Source organism: Plecotus auritus (genome assembly GCF_963455305.1).
Source record: "Plecotus auritus genome assembly, chromosome: 5".
NCBI classification, from domain to species: domain Eukaryota; kingdom Metazoa; phylum Chordata; class Mammalia; order Chiroptera; family Vespertilionidae; genus Plecotus; species Plecotus auritus.
In genome coordinates, this window is record NC_137776.1 from 13,195,414 (window position 1) to 13,217,607 (window position 22,194).

The 22,194-nt window shown below is 38.9% G+C and overlaps 1 protein-coding gene across 1 annotated transcript in view; it reads left to right on the top strand.

Moving 5' to 3' along the window:
• Positions 1-22,194, top strand: part of PARD3B (par-3 family cell polarity regulator beta) — a 925,380-nt gene that overhangs the window by 248,751 nt on the left and 654,435 nt on the right. The gene's annotated exons all lie outside the window — the stretch shown is intronic.

The window sequence follows — 22,194 nt, forward strand, 5'->3', positions numbered from 1 at the left end:
TGATTTAAGCACTTAAAAAAAAGAATACACAAAAAACCTTTTCAGTTTGATCCTCTTTTTTGTTTTATTGTACTTCTGAATACCCTTAAAACTTAGATTTGTGTTTTAGGTGTGCTTTGGTGGTAAAGCACGTTTCTGTATTATTTGGAAATTCTGTGTATCTTCCTGTCTGGGAATATTTGCATTGTACTGAATTTCCTCTTAGGAAGATGGGTGAAAATAACTTTTTGCAAAACATGACTGCATCATCCCTAAGCTCCATTACAACATGCTTAATGGGCTGTATAGTATTTTTATTGTCTTATAACTTGGACTCCCTTAACGTGTTTGAAGGTCTTTAAAATGCACCTTTGAGCATTGTTCCATGTGCTTTGTGTCCACTGAATAAATATTATACCCCTATTGACTTTTTAATTTTGAAATTTGATAACAGTAATGAAAGAGAAGTCCCTGACCATTTTATATGCTTTGCCACTTCATTTCACATAGCTCCTCTCAGTTTCCTGGGACGTATTTAGCAGGCATTTGTCTGTTTCGAATGGCTGTTACTTGGTTGTTTAAAAATCAGAAAGAAAGAAAAGAAAAAAAGGAAGGAAATAAAATCCCACCACTGCTTTATTGGTCTTTAACTGGTGCTATTAGGCAAACTGGGAACTTGATATTTTGAAACTGACTAACCTAGACACTCTCCCAGCAAAAGCACAGGAGAGGAGGGGCATTTTGGACAGGCAAGACATTCTTGTGGAATAGGTCTTAGCAGCCGTGGGCAAACTACGGCCCACGGGCCGGATCCGGCTGTTCTATCCGGTTCTCTTGCTCTCCCCTCCACTCCTTTACTTTGAATTTATATTAGTTCACACAAACACTCCATCCATGCTTTTGTTCAGGCCCTCCGGTCCAGTTTAAGAACCCATTGTGGCCCTCGAGTCAAAAAGTTTGCCCACCCCTGTCTTAGAGAGAAGGGTGAGAACTCCCAGAGAGAAACATTTTAGGAGCCACCTGGTTAAAGCTTGAACATGCTGGAAAACAGCCCCATATGCTACTGGCTTCTGGGGTGGTGACTGGCTGATGTGAATGACTTCACGTGGGTCTCCACCCAGGTGAGTTAGTTAGCTTTTCCCATGACCTTGGCACAATTGGGCTTTATGATTATAAAGGAACTGTGCTTAACTGCCAGTGAATATGACATATTTTGTTGAGAAAAATTGGTCAGACTATCTATAAATAATATTATTTATTAAGAATTTACAGTGAGCCAAAGGTATTTCATTTAAGCTTCACAATAATTCCAATAGGATGATACTTAGTGCCATTATTATCTTTATTTTATCAACTAGAGGCCTGGTGCATGAAATTTGTGCACGGTGTATATGTGTGTGTGTGTGTGTGTGTCCGTCCATCCATCCGTCCCTCAGCCCAGCCTGCACCCTCTCCGATCTGGGACCCCTCGAGGGATGTCCGACTGCCCGTGTGGGATCGGGCCTAATCGGGCAGTCGGACATCCCTCTCACAATCCAGGACTGCTGGCTCCCAACTGCTCGCCTGCCTGCCTGCCTGATTGCCCCTAACCACTTCTGCCTGCCAGCCTGATCACCCCCTAACCACTCCCCTGCCAGCCTGATTAACGCCTAACTGCTCCCCTGCCAGCCTGATTGCCCCTAACTGCCCTCCCCTGCTGGCCTGATCACCCCCAACTGCCCTCCCCTGCTGACCTGATCGCCCCCAACTGCCCTCCCCTGCAGGCCTGGGTCCCCCTAACTGCCCTCCCCTGCTGGCCTGGTCACCCCCAGCTGCCCTTCCCTGCAGGCCTGATTGCCCCAACTACCCTCCCGTGATGGCCATCTTGTGGCAGCCATCTTGTGTCCACATGGGGGCAGCTATCTTGTTTGTTGGAGTGACGGTCAATTTGCATATTACCTCTTTATTATATAGGATGGGAGGACTGAGGTTTACAGTGATTGAGTAACTTACACGTAGACTCCATGCCTGTGAAAGGATGTAGAATGGACTATCTAAGGCTTCAGATGGTCTGTGGTCATGCTGCAGTCAGCACTTTAAATCTAGAGAAACCTTAGAAAGCATTCAACCTCCCCTCCCGCCACCGCCAATATTTCCGATGAGGAGGACCCTGAACTTCTGAGGATTTCTGAGTTTTCCTTCAAAATATCCTGATCAAGCTGTTACTTTAACAAATTTGTAGGAAGGCTTTTGCTCTTACTGACTTTTACATTAGTATTGCTTTATTACGAGTACTTTGGATTTAGACAGGTTTGGGTTGCACTAAAGTGGTAATTTAGAGTTTCTGAATCAGCTGAGTTGGGCTGGGTTGCATGGGGCAGGTGTTGAGTTGGGGCTGGTTGATTTGGGACGATCTGTCCAGACACTGAATTTATGGTGCAGATCCTATGCAGCGATGATTAGATAGAGAGAGGTTGTGACTGCTGGTTGCCAGTTAGTGGTATTTAAAAGCCAACAGCAGAGAATCAGAATATATCTATTTATCTCTGAGGTATGAAAATCACCACTGAAAGGTAAATGAGATGTTATCTGCATCTGACCACTGCAATATATACCTTTTGGGCTGTTGATCTCATTGTTTTCCTCTTAAAGACTTTTGTTGCTACCAATTATCTGCTTTTTACACTGATCAAACATTATTTGTGAAAGAAGGACGCATTGTTAGGGGTGGGCAAAAGTAGGGTTACAGTTGTGAGTACACACAACATGGTTTATTCTTGTATTATTTTTTATTCTTGTATTAATATATTTTTTCCATATGAACAACTATAAACCTACTTTTTGCCCACCCTATATGTGATGTGTATGGGACTCTGTACAACCATTAGAGAGATGTATCTTTTGGTCTTTTCTGTTGATTTCATTGTTTTTCAAACTTGTGGGTGGAAACCCAGTTGGAGACATGTTACAAAATTCTCATTTGAAATTCTGGTTTGGGACCCAAGTGTTTTCTTTTGCTCCCCTGCCCCACCCTAGGAGATTTTGATGCCAGTGGTTCATAACCAAACATTGACAAATACTGAATTACAGGAAGAATTGTGCTTTTGATCTAAGATTCCTCTAAACACCCTTCATGTAAAAAGAAATAGTTAGATTATTAGGCCACAGGGATTATTTATTTATTTATTACCAAATATACAATTAGAACCTTAGGAATGAATTCCTTTGTTATTTATTCATTTATTTATTTATATATTCATTATTGAAAGTATTACAGATATCTCCTTGTCCCCCTTTTACCTTCCCTTGACATCCTCCACCCCTCTCCCATGCCACCCCCAGCCCTGGTTATACATATATGCATGTAAGTTCTTTGGCTAATCTCTTCCTGTCCCCTGTCTCCCACCGTCCCTCTGAGATTCCTTAGTATGTTCCATGCTTCTATGCCTCTGTATCTATTTTGTTCATCAGTTAATTTTGTTCATTAGATTCCACATCTGAGTGAGATCATGTGATACTTGTGTTTCTGTGACTGGCTTATTTCACTTAGATAATATTCTCCAGGTCCCTCCATGCTTTGTCTTAAAAATAAAAAGATTTTTATTGATTTTTCAGAGAGAGAGGAAGTGAGAGGGAGAGAGAGGAACATCAATATGAGAGACATCTATTGACTGCCTCCTGAATGTCCCCTACCGGGGATCCAGCTGCAACCCTGGCACGTGTCCTGACTGGAATCAAACTGGCAACCTTTCAGTGCGTGGGAGAATTCCCAGCCAACTGTGCCATGCCGGCCAGGATCTCTGTCTTTATAGAGACTATATTTAGCAATATCTAGAAACCTAAGTAAACAAAATATTCTGATCACTTCTTTGTTGCAGTGGGAAGTTTTCTCTTTCATGTAGACAGTTTTGTTGGCTGCGATTCTTTTTATTCAGTCTTGTAACTTTGGACTGAGACATAGGGGCGGTTAACGTTTTTCTTTGCCAGAATCAAAGACTACTGAGAATGTCAAGATAAAACAAAACTATATGGATATCCAACATTATTTCTACCTTTAACTTAGTTGAACTTCCTTCCCTTGCTTCTCAAGTGTTCTGGAGTTATGTTCTGAAGATACATGTGTGGTATGTTTAATGTTTAGTTTATACTTAAATTTCAAAATGCCCCTTTTTACATAATTATATATCATTACATAATGGCTGCAGGTAAATAACATCCAGTTGGTTCCCCGTTTTCTGTTCTTTTAGCCATCGGTTAGTGCGGCATTTGCTGTTAGGGCTGCACTAGTATGAGGATGGGATGCAGAACCCACTGTTTGACTCTTTCTAGCAGTTGCCACATCTGCCTAGGGCCCAGGGGTGGGCAAACTTTTTGACTCGAGGGCCACAATGGGTTCTTAAACTGGACCGGAGGGCTGGAACAAAAGCATGGATGGAGTGTTTGTGTGAACTAATATAAATTCAAAGTAAAGGAGCGGAGGGGAGAGCAAGAACCGGATAGAACAGCCAGATCCGGCCCGCGGGCTGTAGTTTGCCCACGGCTGGCCTAGGCACTCAGGTAAAAGGAGGCTTTTGTTTTCCATGGATAGCCCATTTCTCTCTCTTCCTCTGGCTCTCTTTTGGAAGGCCCTCAAATGAGCACTTTATCAGGGTCGGGGGGGCGGTATGCAGGGACAGTCCCCTTAGATTGAGAAGCAAGTAAACTTAAGTCTGCTGTCAGGCTACAAGCCAAATAAAGTGCTGAGCATGACAATTAATTGGATAGCTACCAAAACACCTCTTACTATAACTGTAATTTAGAATATCCCTAGCTGCAGTTAAAAAATTGTATTAATTAGTTTCTAAGGGTCCTCACCACATGTCCGCACTGTTTGCATGCTAGGTTTTGGCCTTGCAAGGGAGGGGATGGTGGGATAAGTAGTGAAGCTCTGGCTTGTGCTGGGGATTTAATCCTCACAACAAGCAAGGAGGTGCCGATAGTCATGTCTCCCCATCACAGGTGGGAAAAAGGAAGGTCACACCAGCAGTCTGTTTATATCCAAATCCTATGGCCTTCTCATTACTTAACAGTACCTCTGAGCAACTCAGGGCGATGATATCACTAATAATAGAGCTGTGATTTCTGTGTTGAAGGGTTTGAATTCCAGCAAGAGAGAAAAGTCACACACAAATCACTAGACTTGTACATTTTTATTAAGGGACAAGTGAGTGATATAGATAAATGCTGTGGGGATTTTGAGGAATGAGACAACTCACTGGGTTGGGACATCTTGACAAATGTGCCTGTAGAAGTAAGAATTGAAATGAGTCCGAAGGGCAGGGTGGGCCTGGGGTAGTTAACAGAAATAAAGAGGCCATTCCAAGCCTGGGATGTCCTTCAGCCTTGGCAGAGACAGGGAGCTGATTGTCACGGCCGAAGGACAGGGTAGACGGGAGAGCATAGGAGACTCTGAGAGAACCATGGATGCCTTGGCAATTCTGGCTGCACCACGTTGGGAGGCTGCAGGGTTGAAAGGGGAGCATTTTTATGTTATTGCGCATGTCCATCATGAGGCATGTCAGGATTAACCACGAGGACATTGCCAATTGGAACCAGGAGTAAGAATACTGGAGGTTTGGTGAGGCCACTTTGGGGGCTATTGCAATATCCTAGCCTGGAAATGATAAGGTCTTAGAAAATAGAAAATAGACCCCCCCCCAAAAAAAAAAGATATTTTTTAAAGAATGGCAGTGGCTGATTAAAACCAGGAAGACTCGTCAAATAAAACAGAGGCGCTACCCCACAGAAGTGAAACTAAATACATGCCAAAAAAAATAGCTTTTACTAAAATGCTTATCTTGTTTATTTGCCAAGTGTAAGAAACACAGCAATGGAATTACAGCTTAGAGAAGAGTGGAAGAGATTGGACTGAAACTCATACTATGTCTATCTTGCTGTATCTATTGAGGTTTGCATAGTCCTGTTAGTAGCTCCAGTAGGAACAAACCTGGAAGCCCTGACCACTTGGAATGAGCATTAGAGGCCAGAGCAGTCCCAGCTGGTTAGGGTCATGGGGCCACTCTGCTAAATAAAACCAGAAGACGTACACTCTTGTTGAGTTTGCAGGGATAACAAATAATAAAAGTTCTATAAAATTAAATTGGAAACTTTACACTTCAATTGAATAAAAATACACAAAAAAGAGTTCATTTTTAAAGTGAAGAAAGAAGTACACAGAGTGTTTCCTTTCTGTATTTTACATATATATATTTTTTAAATCTAACTTATCAAATTGGTATAATCACCACTTTGTTTTGATTTCAGGGATTTTTGTTTGTTTTGAGCTCCTCAGTAATAAATGATATCTGGAGAAATCTGGAGTTGCCTGTCCATTACTAAGTCACTTAAAAATGTTTGAAAAATAAATTTTAAAAAGCATTATAGTTATAGAACTATGCTGCTTTTAAATTTTGTAACATCCAATGCAAACTCCATTTTCATATGTTTTGACAAGGTATGATTTGATTTGAATTTACTTTCATAAATTTTCTGTTTCAAGTGCATGTTCTTCCTGGTAGTTCTTTACTTTTAGGCCCAAAGGTGTTGTTGTTTTTCACAGATGGATTTTCATTAATTGTTTAGTATTTTCTGCCTATTTTTGTGTTTTCATATTAAAGAGATATTTGTAGATAGTGCATGAATTGTTCCTGAAGCCCATTTTGGAGGCTTTGTGTAAATTTCCTTGATTTATTGTAGACTATAAACAACTCAAAACAGATCCTATTGTTTGAATTTTTTTAAAAGTACTAATCAGGTCATATTTCTGCATCATATCCTGTTTTATCCTTTAATTTTAACTTGAGAAGTAGATTCCTCTTTGTTTTCCTATCTCAAGGCAGAATTCAGGACACTGAGAACAATGCGTGGGACAGAAGGACATTTTCAATGGAAAAATAAAAGTTTAGTTCTAATCTTCTCACATGTTTGTTCTATTTCTAAAAAATGAAGTGCTAAAAAGGTAAATAATAATGATATGATTGATTTCTTTGTTGAAAAAATCAACTGTCAAAATTAACTAATGAATATTCTTTTTAATCAGTGTTAATTGACACGATTCCTGTACTTAACAAACCCAGTACTTGCATAATGGCTCATTTGGACTGTTCCTGATTTCCCTTTTGTTTTGGTTGTCCTGTTGGGTATAATTCTGTACCATTCCCTAGACTAGAGCTAGGTGGAGCTATGAGATCTTCTGTGAATGTACTGCAGGCAGTGGCTCTCCAGGTCTGTGTGTGACAATCCGCACCGAACGCCCACTTTTAAAACCTTCTTGCCCCTTTATTCTTAAAGAGAATGTGGAAGAGAAGGTCTAGACTTTGAAAACTCTGTCACTAAAATAAACAGATAATCTCAAAGCTCTTTTGTACACAGCAGTGAACCAAACAAATATAAAAACTCCCCCAAACAAAGCTAAATGAAAAACACACATACAAGCACAAATATAACTACCCTTTACACTTATACCAGATTAAATGTTTTATCATTAAAAATGCATATATTTATTTTCTTTTTCAAAAGAGTATACTTCTCTGAAAAATCTGCGAACTACAGAAAGTGATGGAAAAAGGAACATATGGCACTTGTTTCAGGACTCATCTGTTAAATTTTATACACATACTCATTTGACAGATCGATGCAATTACATACATAATATATGTTTTTAATATATGCACACTATATATAAAATTATTGACGAATATGGAAATATTTCACAAAGGAGGATTAAAAGTTTTGCCTGCAGGTATTGGTTAGAATTCAGAGGTTCCTGACTTGGAGAGCTGCCCTGCACGTAGGGTGGTGTAGGTCTCATCAGTGAGTCGTACCCAGGCCCACAGAGACTCTGGAGCAGAACGCCGTCCTTTTTTTGTGGCTATTTTGTGTCTCTCTCGGCTCTCTATTGGGCCAGCTATGCTGTTGTCTGGACTTGTTACTCAGTGTGTTCAGGGCCTGAGAAATATGCCCAGGCTGCTGTCTTAATGCTTAATGTCTGTTAGGACAGAAGTTGTTAAAGGTCATCTGCTTATTTTGAGAAACTAATTGTAATAAATTCTTCTGTGTGCTTCTCTAATTGGATTAGCTTTAGCTCTATGCTGTTCAGCTATTTGAATAACAGTGTGGATGATTTTCATTTACCTAATTTGGCAAATACTACTGAAATCAAATACTTATTTGAACTCTACACTTTCTTTGTCTTATTTAAGTCATTTGTAGACTTTAACCTAATTCCTTTACTGGGAATTGCATCTTTTTAAACTTCATTCTCCCTCTGTATTCTGTACTTATTGCTTTTCAAATTTAGAGGAGTAAACAGTATTTTAAACAAGGCTGTGAGGGGTAGACAGATGGTTCTTGGTTTAGCTTTAATAAGCACTTCACAGTAAGAGTATATTACCTCTCTGTCTATTAGATAAATTATAAATAAATAGATATAATGTAACAATTATAAATTATTATAAAATAATAGATAATAAAAATTAATTAATAGATTGGTAGAGGTCTTATGTTTGAAGGACCCAAGCAATTAAAATATGCATAAGAAGGGTTTACTAAAGCTTATATCTGTTACAGGCAGACTCTTATTCAAGACCTACTTGTTTGTTCTTTACAAACAATTTGAGCTTCATTATCAGCCTCTTTTCCTAAAGAAGGCTGGGAGGCCATTCAGTCCTTACAGCAGTGATAGATGCTACCCATGGCATAGCACCATTTTAACAAGCGAGGAAACTATAGCTTAAAGGGTCCATTCGTGCTCTGAGTCATTCAGGTTACTGGGAGATTTAGATTCAGGTGTCTGATTCTCAAGTCAGTGCTTTCCCTAGCCATTCTTTATTCATTTGTCCAGCCAGACACCCACCACCCATCCACTGTGCTTTTTTGAGTATATATTCTGTGCCAGACACTTCAAGTTGCTCTACATTAAATGATAAATGATACCAGTGAGGTCTTCTTGTAAAGGGAGACAGAGAGTAAACAAGTTGGAAAAATAAAACAACATAAAAGCGTAATGTGGTAGTAAAGGACAAGAACGGGTGTTTTGTGAGAAAGCGACTAGGAAGGTCATTGGGTGGGCTGATCACGGAATGTCTCTGCAGAAGCAACACCTGAGTCCACATTATGATTCCAGAAGCAAATCGAGGAGACAGAAAAGATAGTAGGCAGCTGGCAGTGAGAGAAGAGGCAGGATAATAGCAAAGAGATAACGAGATAGGAATAAAACAATAAAGCCAGGAGTGTAGGAGCTCTCGTTAGGGAGAGGATACATAGCCCAATCTAACACAGATACCGCTAACGATAGCCCTGTACTATGGGTGAGTACTCTAACTGATGCTCATGACGATTAAAATGACTTATACAGAAAACGATGAAATACGTACATTCATTTTACAGAAAATAAGCCCTTTGTGAAGAATTTTACAAAAAAATAATAAATTTAGGATAAATAAGTTTTGGTGCTTAAAACAATAAAGCACCACTATTAGAAAATTCATCTCAAGAGATAACTATAATATCTGAGGAGGACAGAGAAGGGAGACCTGCCTGCAACACTTGTATCACCCAGTTTTGGATATATGGATACATGGAGTGGAGCAAGATTTTTTGTTATTATTATTAAGTTGCAGTATAATTAACATCCAATAAAAGACATAGAGAATAAATAAAATGTTCACTGAGTTATACCCAATGGAATCACTTGCAAAGCCGCTACTCAAATAAAGAGCAGATAACTTTTCCTCACTCCAATAAGTTCCTTTGTGCCTCTTTCCAATCAATTATATCCACCCCGAGAGGCAACCAGTGCTCTGACTTCTATCACCCTAGGTTCGTTCTAGAACTTCATATCAATGAAAACGTAGTTTGTAATCTCACGGGCTCAGCTACTATCATTCTGCATAATGACTGCGAAATTTATCCATATACTGGTAGCTCTGTGCATCATATAGTGGTTGACTTTTTGTTGCAGAGTAATATTCCATTGCCTGACTATATGCAGTTGATTCATTCTCCCCCTTAGTAATTCTAGTTGTCATTAAGTGATACCTTGTGGTGTTTTTAATTTATAGTTTCCTTATGACTAATGATATTTGATCATTTTATGGTTTAAAAGTTTATTTAATGTATGTTTTTACCAGTCTTACTCTTAAAAACCATAAACTTCACTCATTTAAAGTGTTTAATTCACTGTTTTTTAGTATATGTACAGAGTTGTGCAACTATCACCAATATCTAATTTTAGAATATTTTCATCAACTCCATAGGAAAACTTGCGGCCATGAGCAATCCTTCCCCATTCCCAATTTATAGATTTTAAAATGTGTTGTATTAATTTATGTATATTTTATTCGAAATTTTATGAAAGAGCTCTGTGGGCTTCATGACTGTTCCCACTGAACATAAAGATGGCCTATTTCCTAAGGTTGTACCTTTTCAAATTCCATTGTAGATCACAAGAAAGTCTTCAGATGGAATGCTCTCAAACTTGATGTGCATTCTCATCACCTAAAGATCTTGTTAGGTAGCAGATTCTGACGAGGTTGGCCTGGAGTGGGGTTGAGATTCTGCGTTTCTAATGAGTCCTCCCATGATGCCCACACTGCAGGTCTAGGGGCCACTTTGAGCTGCATCCTGAGGCTTTGGCGGGCATATCTTCATAGAGGGACAATGTAAGAGACACTGCATTTGTGTTTACGTTCCTCATCTGATGATGTTCATGCCGATGGCATTTTCATTTTCAGAGCAGTTGTTAATCCATTTTGAATTTTTAAAAAGTTCATCGCATCCCTTTGTATGTAAAAGGGAATGGACTTTTAGAGTTGTAAAGGTAGAATTAAGAAAAAGTCCCCCTCCCCTCCCAAAAAAATCTTAACAGCATGCCATTAGTTTGTTGATAGCTTACAAAGGACCCTGCTAAAGAATGAAGAAAAAACAACTCTACAGGGGGAATCCTTTAGGGTCCCTATAGGGACTAGCTAACTAAGAGTAGGATTTCTTCAAAGCCCTTTCAGGGCCTTTCCTCAGTACTGGAACTGCTCCTTTACTGGACCCTGCCAGAGTTTCTGAGGACCTGGGGTGAGGAAGGAATTGTATGCAGACTTGGAGCCAGTTGAGAGATGTTGGCCTGGGCCTCCAGGAACAGAGCAATATCCATCCCTGCCTCAGTCAGGCAGTGGATTATTAGTTGAATGGTGAACAAAAGGATGATGCTAGACTCAATAATTGCCTCAAAATTTTTAATTTGGTCTTAAATAGTTTGTCTCATAAAGTACAATAATCCAAGGGCTCATTTAGAAAGCCCTCTGCAAATATAAAGGCTTCAACTGAATCAATCCTGGATAGCAGCTTTGCATTGGTATCTTCTAGCATAAATCTACATATTTTCTTAAAGTTGGCTGTAATGCACACTTTTGTAGAGCAAACAACATTTTTCTATCATTCTTCATCAGACAGTTGAGAAGATGTTTATATAGGCAGATGATTGTTGGATTGAGTTAAAAGATTTTAATTTTCTACAGAAATATGTAGAAGTGGCAAATACCTTATGCTGCTCTTAGCCTTGGCAGACATGTAGACTTAACAAATAAAATGCAGGGAAGGCTGTAGCTCTTGATTTTTGTGTTTAGTTCTTTCAGCAAGCTGCAGCTCTGCCTCTGCGGTGAGGGTCGTTCCCTCCGGCTCGCATGGATCCCTCTGTCCAGGCCTGCCTCTCCCCACTCAGAATCTTGCTTCCTTGGGGTAGTTTCCATCATGCCCAATTCTCATTAAATTTTAAGTTGTATTAAGGTGTTAAATTTTACCAGTAGGAGCCACTGCCATACGTTGTCTGAAGTCTTGACTGAAAGCCCTTGATTTGAAGATAGAGGTGAGATGTAATGAAAGTGCTCCTGTATAGAAATTTGCATAGTGATTTTATTGAAAGTGAAGTATATGATTTTGTCAGACTACCAAAGAACAACACCAAGGATGCTATTATTTTATAAGGGCTCAACATTCTAAAAAAGCACCACTATTTTTTTTTTTCAAATACTGAGGGGTAGCCAATTAAGAATTATTTAGTAATGAGAATAATTGCAGTGCCTTTGCAGACAGAAGAATTCTGTGTTTCTACTCAAGTCGAGCCAAATACCATGTGTTCATTTAAAACATCAGTGAGGTGGCCTACATTGTTGTTTTGTTCATTCCGGAGAAAACAATTCCAGCTACAGCATTTTAACTATGATTGTGTGTTCTTAGAACTGAGTAACTTCCTCAGACTGAACACATTAAATTAGTTTCAATTTCCTGCCAAAATTTATAGACAGGTTGTAAATGAAAAAGCTGCCTCTGCTCTTCATTATCACTATGTATTATAGTTTTTTTTTAAATAAAAATGTTATTTACTTGCACCTACTGTCAGATAGTAAACTACAGAGGCATCCATCAACAGTTCTGTTGGCGTTGTAAAGAAGAAAGTCATGTAACAGCACACCTGGCTTTACTGTTGTAGAATAGTGTTAGTGTTGCCGGGTGACTTTGATATGTCAGAAAAGCTAATTATGTCCCATCAAAGGACCGAAGAAATTGCCTTTTTTAATGAAAAGTATTTTATAGAGGGTGACAATGATCCTAGGCAAAGCAATAAAACTAGGTGTATAATTACATAAATTCTTTAAATTCTTATTAGACTTAGCTAATTGACATGTTACTGTCCAATAATGTAGAAAAAAAATGGTCAAACATAAATACCAGAAAAATTGGTCAAACATAAATGGTTTTAGACTGTAAAGATACAGTCTAATCTAAAATTCAGTCTGTCTCTCTTTTTCTAAGTATACTCTCAATTTTTCCCTGACACATTTTTATAGCCATGCAAGTTTAATGTCATGTTGAAATAATAGTATAGAATATATTTATAAGAATAAACTATTAGTGAACAAAATGAAAAGGCAACCTCAAAATGGGAGGAAGTATTTACAAACCATATATCTGATAAGGGCTTGATAGCAAAATATATAAATAATTCATGCAATTCAATAGTAAAACAAAAACAAAAACAAGCTGATGAAAAATTGGCAAAGGGCCTGAATAGACATTTTTCCAAAGAAGACATACAAATGGACAACAGCCTCATGAAATGATGTGCAACTTCACTAATCATCAGGGGAATGCAAATCAAAACCACAATAAGATACCACCTCACACCTGTTAAAACTGCTATAATAAAAAATACAAAAGTTAACAAGTATTGGCGAGGGTGTAGAGCAAAGGGAACCTCTGTGCACTGTTGGAGGGAATGAAATTGGGACAGCCATTTTGGAAAACAGTATGGAGGTTCCTCAAAGAATTAAAAATAGGACTATCCTATGATCCAGCAATTTCACTTTTACGTATATCTGCAAAGGAAATGAAATCAATATCTTGAACAGATATTTGTACTCCCATGTTCTTTGCAGCATTATTCATAGTAGCCAAGATATGGAATCACCCTAATTATCTCTTAAGGGATAAATTGATAAACCTGGTGTGAATATATGTATATAGTTACATCGTGTGTGTGTGTGTGTTATACACAATAAGATATTCATCCATAAAAAAGATGAAAAATTTGCCATTTACAACAACATGGATGAACCTGGAGGGTACTGTTTAAGTAAAATAAGCCAGACACAGAAAGACAAATACTGTGTGATTTCATATGTGGAATCAGAAGCAGGGAGTAGAATGCTGGTTAACATTAGTCAAAGAGTTAAAGTTTCAGTTATAAAATGCATAAGTTCTGGGGATCTAATGTACAGCATGGTTATTTTACTGTATTTATTGTATGTACTGGTATTTTATATGATTTATTATACTGTATTGTATACTGTAGATTATCTAAGAGAGTTGAACTTACAAATTCCCACCAACACTGCCACCCCCCCAAAAGGTGAGATGATGGATGAGTTAATTTGCTTGATTGTAGTAATAACTTCACAATGTATAGGTATATGAAATCATTACACTGTATACGTTAAGCATATACAATTTTCATTTGTTTGTTCTCTCAATAAAGCTGGAATAAAAAGACTTAAGCTATTATACATATGTAATATATATGCTCCTTGAAAACACAATATTCTTAGCTAAAGGTAATAAATTGTACAAGTGTCTTCACACTTGATACGTGTGTACATATTGGAAATATATATACATACGAATTTAGTTTTTTTGAAGAGCCATATCAAAGGTGACTATGGCGTGACTCCTGCTGTTCTGTGTATAAGGATTAGGAGCAGAACTTTTTATTGTTAGCTTTGACAGAATGCATGTGATTATTAGTGATGTCTTTTTTTAGAAAATTGTAAATTATAGGAATGCTGCACAGGAAGAGAGAAATGAAGCATACAGTAGTTATTTAGGTTTACAAGATTGACAATGATTTTTTTCCCTTTACAGAAGGTTCGGTACTTAAAGCAGAAAGCTGTAATTGTTGGTTGCTTTACATGCCCTTAGCTATTTGGGATGTAGAAAGATGTGCACTATAAATGTTTCACTCCTGCAATTGTCATCACTTCAGAGTGGTTCAATTATAGCCGTTTCATACAAAAGGTGCATGAAGAAAGGATTTCTGGCAGCATTCTATAATGATGACCATTCAATTTTTAAAAATTGCAAATGTGAAGGAGATGAACCCATGTTTGTTACTGGACGCTAGCATGGTGTCTGAAGCTTCCTGTTTCTGTATGTCAGACAGTAGTTCAGGCAGAGACAGGGCACCCAGCAGAGTAGTTGTTTTAATGCTTGGCGTCAGAGAACTTCATGGGACATGCTTAATCTATTTGGATTTATGATTGTGAGACAAAGACATTAACTAAGCCGGGTCATTGAGCTCATATATGTGAGTACAGGTAATCGGGCTGTTTCTCTCCTCATCTTAACACATGTTCTGTGACACAGGCCATATCACTTCCCTCGCCGACTACCTTATAATGCCATGGTCAGCTCTCCGTGTGCTTAGGCAGTGACACTCCTGGAGGAAACCACTATAAAAATGGATCATTTATAAAAATCTAGGTCAGAGCATTTCCTTGGGAACCAAATGCCTTAATGGGTTGAAAGGACGGTTCAGGGTTCTAAAATAACTCTTGATTACTCACATTGCATGTCCTCTGCAAATCTATTAAAGGTAGTCTCTTATCAGGATTGAAAGATTGGGGAATTGAGTATTTGGTTGGAGGTGCTTTGGCGTGAATGCATATTCTTGTACCTAATCAATTTTCGTACTGACAGCTCCTAGCTTGGTTCTGAAGTTAGGCCTGCAGATCCTGGAGATCACTGGGCTTGTTCTTCTTGCCAGTGCCTTGTTGACTGGCCAACAAAAGCCAGGTGCCAGATTCCCACCAGGTTTGAATGAACTCTAACCGATGATCAGTAGAGTTTCCATGGGAAAGGAAGGCAGGGTTCTTTTTACTTTGTTTTATTAAGTGTATAATAGCTAAGCATCCTTTTATATTCATCAGACATAATGTGACTGTTCTAAAGGGTTTATTTTTTTTGATGTGTCTGGTTTGTTTCTCCAAAGGAATAGATTGGATCCACAACTTTCTTTTCCAGACTGCCAGCTTCTGATATGGGGAGGACTGCTCTATGGCATGGCCCCCTTCTTCTGAAAGATTCCTCTCACTGTTTCAAAGGAGCTGTCAAAGCCCGAGAAAAGAGAAGGTTCACTGTAGATGTTCTCTGAGAAAGCTTGGAAGTGCTGTTTGTTCTTTACCCTCATTTAGCATGTTGGAGTTGTCAGCTGTTCTCCATCTCCAGCTTGGCTGGTTGCCTGCTAGTTCCACATAGTACATTGCGGCTTGGAGTACAGCAGAGTGTGTGTGCAAAAGCCTAGTTATCTCCCAGAAACACACAGCTGATGTGGGGCTGCACACAGATGACTTTCCCATGGACAGGATATGTGGTCTAACTACTTTAAAAAATTGCATAATCCTAGAGGGAGCCCGAGCTAACTAATGCAATAATTATCCAGGAGCGGAGCCAACATCCTGCGATTACATTAGAACAAACGTGCGGCAGTGTTTCTGTTTATGTCTGTCTCTTGGCATCTTGAATTAATATTTGATCATATTTCATTAAGGACAAAAATAAGCCAGAGGAGCCTTGGATCATTGGAATTACCTGTTGTGTAAGGTTAGGAAATTTCTATGAAACTTCTTCCAGCTTGATGAAATAATGTCGTATTGCTGAAAACAGTTCACGTTTGCATCATAGTTAAGTAGAAGCTAGCATTTTATTGAGGTTTGGACTTTAGAAAGACATGACCGTATTAGATGTTATCTGTAGCTACTTCATTTTTTCTTTTTACAATTATTTTCATCTGTGTCAATGTAACATACCATTCTCAAAACTAGAATAAATAAATTAATTAATTAGTTTTTTTGGCTAACTACAGAGCAGATGAACCAGGTTCAGATTCTACAAGTTAGTAAACCTTAATTGGCAGCTGTTCCTTCAGCAGGATGCTGTATATTCCCTGCATAACTTTGGTTGTTATATATTGACAATGTAATTTTGTTTAATTAAAATAGCAAACTGGGACCATTCAAGCTTTTTTCTTTCTTTCAGTCATGATTCACTCACCATTGTCATTTTGAGTGGCTGGGGGACTTAGTTGTTTTAACTTGTATATCTCAATCTAGAAATAAGAAAAACTCTTGAACTTGGTCGCCAACAACAGTGGCAGGCTGATGTTAACCGAATGGGATGCTTTCAAAGGCGAATTCTCGGTGAATTCCAGGCCAGGTTAGTAGCAAAGGGGATTGTTCAGAAAGAGAACAAGTGTGTAACCAGGAGTCAAGAGCACTGCTATAATGGACAGGCATGGTATAGTCTAGGGAACAGTCTTCCACTCGAGCTCTGCAATGTCCCTGAATCTTGAGTATGTGGAGTGGGTCGAAGCTAGACCCAGGTCCCAAGAACTGGGGTGATGCTGTGGTTTTCATCCTTCCAGGGCCCAGTGAATAGCTGACAGCCTGGGATGAGGCCTCCCTGAGGCACATGTTGGTATCACATCCTTAGATTCACCTGCACTCTCCCTCTCCACTTCAGAGCAAGCACAGGCTCAGCTGCACTGAAGTCCGAAGCTGTGCAATACCTTTCGCTGCCTTTGGAACCCAATTGCTGGGGTTGGTTTTAGTTTCAAAATTCGCATTTTCAAAAAGAAATTTTGTAAATACTCCATGTTTAAAAATCAACACCGTTCCTCTTCCTGGAAGTAGGACTCCAGTGAAAAATCTTTGTTATCTGCCAGTACTTTAGTCCCATTACATGTGGGTATCACTAAATTTGGTGCTAAATTGCCCTAAGTATTTTTTTCTAGATTGCATCTTTCATGAGGAGAAGAATCAGATAATCCTTTTATTATCCTTCTAAAATTTAGCATGGTAGTGGTTAACCTAGAAAAGCCCATAGACCAGTTTACCACTGGGTTGATTTGTTTTCTGGCATGTGGCTGATTACAAAATCTTTGTCTGTAGATTCCTGCTTTATTTACCTTTCTCCTTCATTCCTCACAAAGAATTGCTTAATGCATTGGCAGTCAGACTCCTTGACAAAGCATCTGCATTGAGGCTACAGATTGATTCTTTGAGCTCCAAACTAAGGATCCTGCTGCAAGATCTTTTCAATGCCAAGACCTTGGTTTAGAATCTTGTTATTCAAAGGGTGGTTTATGGACCACATGGGAACATCTGGGAGCTTATTTGAAATGCAAAATTGTACCTCTCCTTTCAGTCACTGACTTAGAAGACTTCCTCCAGAGATTCAAAACAGCTGTAATAGAACCTTAGAGAGTTAACTTTCAGTATCATAAAATATCATTCGGGAGTTTGAGAGTCCTGGAGGAATTTGGGGGATTATTCCAATCCCATCCTTTGTATATCTTTACTGAGAACAACTTTTAGACTTTCCTATGAACAGAATTGAGCTTCCATTGTTCTTGTAAAGATACTTGTAGTTCACATCTAGAAAGTATTCCTTAATTTTATCCAATCTGTTTGGAATATCATGTAGATTAAGAATTTTATGTTTTCCCAGTATCTTGGGAAATGCTAGTAAAAATGTTTCCAAATTGTTGTTGAATTACCTTTGTTGTCCTCAGTCACTATTTCTTATGTTGGTGTTGTGAATTGTGGGGAAAGTACTGGCTTTAGAACCAAAGGAAACTGGGTTTAAATTCTGATTTCACCACTTGTTAAAACTATGCAGACTTGAATAAATTACTTAATCTCTCTGAACTTCAGTATCCTCACCTGTAAAATGGGAAGGTGAGACCAACTGTTTACAATCTCTTTGCTTTACTTTGATTAAATACTAAGGAAGGATTTGAGATGATCTATATAGCATGTATCCAAGCAATGTATCCAAGCAATAGTAGAAATCATCACCATCATCATCATCATCATCATCATCATCATCTCCTTCTCATTCCTCTCATCATTCTCACCAACACTTAGGGTCTCCAGTGGTAACTATGTTAATGTTTTATTTTCCAAAATGTTGTTGAAACCTAAATTGCTGTTCAGTGTTTTATTTTTGATAATTAGTGTGTATTCTGTATTCAGTGCATGAACCATATTTTCTTTGTGGGAATAAATACAAGGTAGTAGCTACATATTCAGTTTCTTCCAGGGCCAAAAGTTAGGCTTCTCAACCTTGGGGTATGGGAGGTAGAAGGTATCTAAGTCCTAGATACACTTAGTCCTCGAGGACCACTGAAATGAGGTTGTTTGTGATAGTCAAGCGCTGATGGGGTGGAGATATGATTATGTTGACAAATTTGAAATGCAACTGTTGAAATAAATGAAACAGGTCTACCTTAAGGATAAATAAAGGAATATATCTATATTTTGATTATTTTGTAAATAGAATTGTGGCTTTGTAACCAACAGAGTGGATTTTTTTAACCTTATATATATTTTTCCCTAAAGAAATAATGAAACTATAAACAGAATAGAAAATTTCCTACTGGTAATAGCAAAATGTTCTTTACAAGCATAAAGCAATTGCATTTGTAAGTGTGTGCATAAATTTTTCTTTAGAGAGAACTAATATTTATTGAACACCATTTATCCTAGCCATGGTACATGTTAGTTTCATCTTTATGAAAGTCCTGTGAGATAAATTGTGTTATTCATATTTCAAAGATAAGAAAATAGTCTCAGAGAGTAGTAAACTGGAACTTCATTCAAGATTGATGCTTTTTCCACTTAGAGATTTACTGTTAAAAAGAATGTTTGGGGGAAAAATGAATGTTGAGATTGGAGACAGAGTTTATTGAACCTGATTATTAATTGTGAAGAACATGATATAATGTCTCTCAGGTATATTGTTGGTTGCATATGTGCCTAATTTCAAATTTGAATTGTGAAAACCTTGAAGATTCAGTGACTCTAGTTTTATATCTCAGGTAGAGCTGGGCATCCTTTGTAGTTGTTCAAAGAAATGTCTGTGGCCTGATGCTGCATGAGCCACACATGGCTCCTCAGAACTGTCTTTGACCTGTAGACACCGTTTCTCAGCATCAGCAGAACAGATTCACTTCTCCCACAGTTCATTATCTAAGATGTTCATGTGCCCTTGGACATCTTCAAAGAGGAGTTAAGTTGCAAACTCACTTCTCCATAGTTTTCTTCTATGGAAACTGTTAATGCATTTATTAACAGAGCAATGTTGAGGCTTTATAATATACTCCTTGAAACTATCTGAAAGCCTTTAATTTTGTTTACAGAACCTATAAAACATTTGCCAAACAGGGACAACTACCAAAGAAGACAAGACTCAGTCATCCAATGCGTCTTGCCTGGGTGGGTTGATTATACCCTCACATAAAGATATGGGAAGACAAGTCTTAACCTTGGGCTTTTCCAGAAACCAAAGTAAAAAATTAAGTTCTTTGTTCTCAACCTGTTTTTATGAGTTCCTGTCATAAATCATGCCATTGTAACATGAGCATTTGACCCTCATTATGAGACATCAGAGAGCTGTCACCATTGCTCTCGTGCCAGTGTCTCCGGTAAAAATTAGAAATGCTCTGAGATTTCACTTGGTGAATTCCTTGGTGTTGCCTGCCAGCGCTCTGGGTCTTGATGGTTTATGAATTTTCCTTCAGCCTGTGTATTTCTATCACACTTGACAGTTCTGATTAATGGTCCTTAGGCTGAATACTAGTTTTTAACAAAGGAAAAGATTTGATATTATTAAGCAGGGCCTGCTTGGATTTGCTTTGGGGATGTAGGAAAGGGAAATTAAAAATATTTGAAATTGGTGTCTAGGCAACCTAGGAAATCATACAAACAAATACAATCACTGTTATCTCTTCAAGGCCAGGCAAGCCTCATGACAGTGATTGGGTTCATTCTAAACGGATGGGAACTGTGGAACAGTAGATGTCTTTCGTGGACTGAGAACAACATGGAGATGAGGATGCTTGGGGACTCTTGTCCTTTGAGGGATAGGCAGACAGTTGGTCTGTTAATATCGGGGTGTCACACAAAGGCATTTTATTTTAGTTGCAACTTTAGCCTAATGACTGACTGCCTCACAGTCAGTACCGGTGTCTGGCAGGCAGTTGAGGCATTTTCTGCTGCCTGCGGGGTATGTAAGTATCATCACACGGAACATCTTATGCAGCAAGCACACTGAGGCATTTGGGCATTATTTTTAAAAATCGGTTTTCAGTTTCATCTGTTCAAAGATAAGGTAAACTGGATCTCTCCGGTTCCTTTTGTCTTTTGTTTAGGGAAAGTTATCTGTTCAATTGAGATGAATAGTGATTAGGTTATATGACTGTAATTCATTTATTAACAGAGCAGTAGAATCCACAGTAGTGTGTTTCCATCTTAGAACCCACAAATTACCAATTAAACACAATCTTCTGTTCTAAAACAATGCGATTATTTTTATTTAAGCCTATTTTGGAAGCTGAGTCACCCGCCGCCTGCATATATCTTTGTTTAAAAAGCATTAGTGGAATATTACTGAAGCCGAAGCCATTACTTGTTTGTGATTTAGGGGGTAAATGGCAATAGCTTTTCACCCAGACAAAGCCCGACCACGTTTGGGAAGCCGCTTCTGCATGGTGCCTAGTTACAGCAAGTTTTAAAAGCGGCACACACAGGAAATTATACCCATTTAAAAATAAAATTAATTTATTTGAGAATGGTGGTAAACTGCTCTATAAATCCAGAGAAGGCCAGACTTCTATAGATGAGAAAGCTGTTTGCTTTGATTCAGCAATATTGATTGAGTACTATTCTTTACTGGGCTCCATTTCATTCCCTTTGGGAGTTTCAGCAGATTTAAAATCCCATCCCTGCCCTCCAGCTGAAGACAGAATAACCGTAGACATAACATGAACTCACAAGAAAAGCTAAATAGCAATCGTGGGCAACTCTACAAGAGGCGTAAGGCAAGGTAGTGTATGTTTCAGCCATAAAGGTTGGCAGGATGTGGGTGTCCTGAGTTTAGGACAAAAAGTTCACTGCCGATTTGAGTCGCCTGAGAAGTTGTCAGAGACGTGGTGAGACGTGAGCTGATCTACAGGAATATGTGGGAGCTTAAGGCCCCCACATTCCTCCTGGAAGGGATGGTACAGGAGGGTGTATGGGAAGGGCAGAGATGTGCATGGCATGGTCACTAGAGACAGCTGAGAAGCAGGAGGGTAATGAGGGGGCTGGAGCAAAAGGGCAGAAGCAGCAGGCTGTTTGACAGGAGCTCTGGTTGTGAAGGGAGGAGAGTTTAGAGGGTTGGAAACCCATGCTTTTCTAGACATTCACATTGACATATCCCCTCAGCATCGGTGGATGAGTAATGAGATTCATCAACAGTAAGACTGAGGGTGAGCATGCAGTCCTGATGCCTTCCCAGACTAGGGAATTGGGTTGCTAGGGCCAGGGACCAAGATATCTTTCCGGGAGAGGAGGGGAGGGGAGGTGTAAAGAGAGGAAAGGAGGGGAGGGGAGGGGAGTCAGAGGGCAGACAAAGCAGAAAAGGACTGTGTCTCACAGCAGAAGGGAAGATAAGGCCTTGAAGTCAGTGTCAACAGAGACATAAATATATTAGAAGCTGTGGAGGTGCCAAGATGAGGAGGTCTGAGAAAATCCATTGATCATGATTGTGGAAACATTTGCACATCCAGTAAAAACTAGTAAGAAACCAAGAATGTAGTTGGCTTAAGAGAAT